We start from the raw sequence: 3,523 nt of genomic DNA, 5'->3' as shown, positions 1-3,523 counted from the left end.
GCTGACATGGCCAATAGCCTAGCTGTGTGAAGGGGAAGAAGAAGGCAGACAAGATCCAGGACTGCTGAGGCTGGACAATCTCTCCTCCAGTCTCTAAGAGGGGTATGGAACTAGAATTACATCTGTCAGCCACCCTCCCCAAACATACCTAATCTAAATGTACTAGTCTGGGTTCAGAAGTTGCTGACCTGAACTGCTTGTTCAAATCCTTTAACCCTTTATCTACTGGGTTATGGCCTTCATCTCTTTGTATCAATTGCCTATTTATCTTAGACATCAGAGAAACTAGCTACAAAACTTTTACACTTAACCATTTTCCTTACAATTTCAACATTGATTTTGTTTGTACAAAATCTTCCAATTTTATATGATCAAAATTTTCCATTTTATCTCCTATGATATTCTATCTATTGTTTGGCAAAAAAAAACTTTCCCTAGCAATAGTTGTGAAAGGTATTTCCTTCCTTACTCTTCTAATTTATTTAACACATGATCTTTTGTGAAGAGGCAATGAAGGATAGTGGAGAAAGGCCAGAAGCAGAGAAACCCTGGGTTCAAGTACTATGTCTGACACATAATGGCTCTGTGAGCATGAGTTCTGAAGCTCCCAGTGCTCTAGAAAACTGTAGGACTGTAAGTGACAGAGAGGGTGCCAACTGTACTGGTATAGGAAGTTCCCTAATCTGGGAGTTTACAGGTCTAGTCCCTATGATTACTACCTTTTATACCATGGTCATGCATCTGTCTAAAGATTAGTGTGGTATATTATGTGAGAGATAGGTCTAAACCTAATTTATTTTTATTTTTTTTTTGGCTGGAAAATGTATTATCTTTAATTTTTGAGACGTAATACCATCCTGGCAAAATGGAATCAGCCTGGGCATGACTTCATCACCACCCTCTGCTCCAAGATTGAATGGTGGAGCCAGGAGCTCCAAAAACTCCATTTGAGGTGTCAGAGCAGACATTTCATTGCCAAGAGGCCTACACTGCCCAAGGACATATTCAGATGCCCTTTCTATATCTGTACTCCTCATGCACAGCAATGGGCATAGCAGGTGCCTAATAAACATTCACTGATGAAAAGTTAAGGAAGCTGATTGGGAGAAGGGATGTCACTTGCCAAAGAGCAGAGTCCTCACACCCCTTCCTAACACCATGGATCCAGCCCCTTCTTGTGGGTCATACAGAGGGTCCCTGTTCTGGGGCTGATCATCCCAAGCTTTCCCAGCCTGTTTTCAGACACAAGATCTGGCTGAGATAAAGGAAGCAGGAGAGAAATGGGAGAGGCTTACCAATTTAGGCCACTTACCAAGTTCCCTTAAGACAGGAGGGTTGCTTCCTCATCTGTAAACCCAGGAGAATGTTTCTTTTGGCATCACCCAATGGCTTTGAGTGGAGCACAACTTTCTGGCCCTACATTTCCTCATCTAAAATAGGGGGCCCTATGGAAAGGCTGGACTAGTCTTAGGGATCCTCTTTCAGTTCTGAATCCTATGAAAACTTGGTCTCCCTCAGTTTATGTAAAAGATCTTCTCCACATCTATTTCTTCATCTGCAAAACACAACAGCTACCTCACAGGGTTGTTAACAAAAATGAGACACTGGGACTAACTCAGTCAACTCAACTGCCCCATAGTAAGAATCTGCCCTTGCTCCCCAGCTCTGGTCCACACTCTCCAGTCAACAATGGACTAAAAGTCAGTCTGCTCTGGATTTCCAACTGAGAAATTTATTTAAACCAAACAGGTGCCTCATTGTCTCTAATCCTAGAAGAAGGTGTTGGGCCTCTTGGTAGTAAAGCGTGGCTTGTGCTGGCCACGCCGAACTCTGTGGGGCAGAGGGAACTTGATTTTGGAGTCGTGGAACTGCTTGACTGCAGGCCGGCGGCATTTGCTGGCAGGAATTTCTTCCACTTTCATGATTTGGATGGAGTGGGCCCGGGCACGGTGACAGGCTCCCATATCTCGGTAGCACTGAGTGACGGCACCAGCAGTGGTCAGGTCCCTATACTCCCTGTACGTGTTATGGGTGCCACTCCTGAAATCGTAACGCAGCCAGATGCCAAAGTTCTTCACTCTAAGAGGGGACTTTTCAAAGACCTGTCCGCAGTATACGATTTCTCCAGAAGACTTCATCTTTTTCAGCTGGGAAACGAAGTACCAGAACCGGGACTTCGCTACCACATGATTAGGAGCAAAGATCCGCATGCGATAAAAAGGAGGCACCGGGCCCTTGGGAGTGGGCAGGCAGCGCCCAACTACCTTATACTCTCTCAGGGTGCCCGAGGCCTTTATGGTGCTGCTGCCTCACGCCCCGCCAACCCGCAAAAGGTTAAACCTAATTTATTAATATGGACTATTATGTTTATAGTTTTCCCAATACTGAACCAATTCTGCATCCCTGGTATAAAGCTACTCTGACCATAGTCATAATCTTTTAAATATGTTGTTGTAACTTCTTTACTAATATTTTATTTAATTTTTTGCTTTCATATTCATTAGGGGTGATGATCTATAGTTTCCTTTCTCTGTTTTATCTCTCCCTGGCTCAGGTATTGGGATATTTGTCTCTTAGAGTTTAGAAAGATTCCTTCTTTCCCTATTTTTGCAAACAATTAACTTATTATTGAAAATAATTTTTCTTTGAATGTTTACTAAAATTCATTTGTAAATCTCTCTGATCTTATAGGGATTTTTCTTTGAAAGTTCTTTAATGACTTGTTCAATTTTGTTTTCTGAGATTAAATTATTTTAAAACTTTTTTCCTTCTATTAATTTTGGCACTTCATATTTTCTAAATATCCATCCATTTCATTATTTTTGTCATTGGTGCTGACATGTAATTGGGCAAAATGGTTTCCAATAAAATTTCTTTTATTTTTTCTTCATTTGTTGTGAATTTTCCTTTTTCATTTTTGTTACAGAAATTTAGTTTTCCTATTTTTTAAAAATCAGATTAGTAAAAGGTTTACCATTTACTAGTCAAATCACTCCTAATTTTATTTACGAATTAATTTATAACTTTGTTTATCTTACTTTAGAGCTGGAAAAGGCCTTAAAGACCATTTAGTCCAACTAAGTAATTTTACAAAATAGTAAACTGAGGCCTGAAGAGGGGAAATGACATCCTAAAGTATTATTATTGCAGAGTTAGGTGACACAGTGGATAGAGTGCCAGGCCTGGAGTCTGCAAGAGTCATCTTCTTGAATTAAAAGCTGACATCAGATACTTACTAAATGTATGACCTTGGGCAAGTCACTTAACCCTGCTTGCCTCAGTTTCCTCATCTGTAAAATGAGCTGGAGAAGGAAATGTCAAACCACTCTAGTGTCTTTGCCAAGAAAACTCCAAATGGGGTCACAAAGATCAACCGCAGCTTAAAGGACTCAGCAACTTTATTATTGTTGCTATTATTCTATTGTCCCTTATTTCATTCCTTTTGCTCCTAACATCCTATCCATTGCTGATCCAAGGACATAGTCATCCCCAACTTCACTCTGTGTAAACACTTTTTCCACAT

The 3,523-nt window shown here is 40.6% G+C and overlaps 1 pseudogene; it reads right to left on the bottom strand.

Annotated features, from left to right (window-relative positions):
* Positions 1-798: 798 nt before the first annotated feature.
* On the bottom strand, positions 799-2,550 carry LOC138164589 (large ribosomal subunit protein eL20 pseudogene; annotated as a pseudogene).
* Between the last annotated feature and the right edge of the window lie 973 nt (positions 2,551-3,523).

This window comes from Petaurus breviceps, unplaced genomic scaffold (genome assembly GCF_028583685.1).
Source record: "Petaurus breviceps papuanus isolate PSGF00001 unplaced genomic scaffold, PetGlider_PUasm1.0 191, whole genome shotgun sequence".
Lineage (NCBI taxonomy): Eukaryota > Metazoa > Chordata > Mammalia > Diprotodontia > Petauridae > Petaurus > Petaurus breviceps.
The sequence above is the reverse complement of the archived record's forward strand: the minus strand, read 5'-3'. Positions and strand labels throughout refer to the sequence as shown.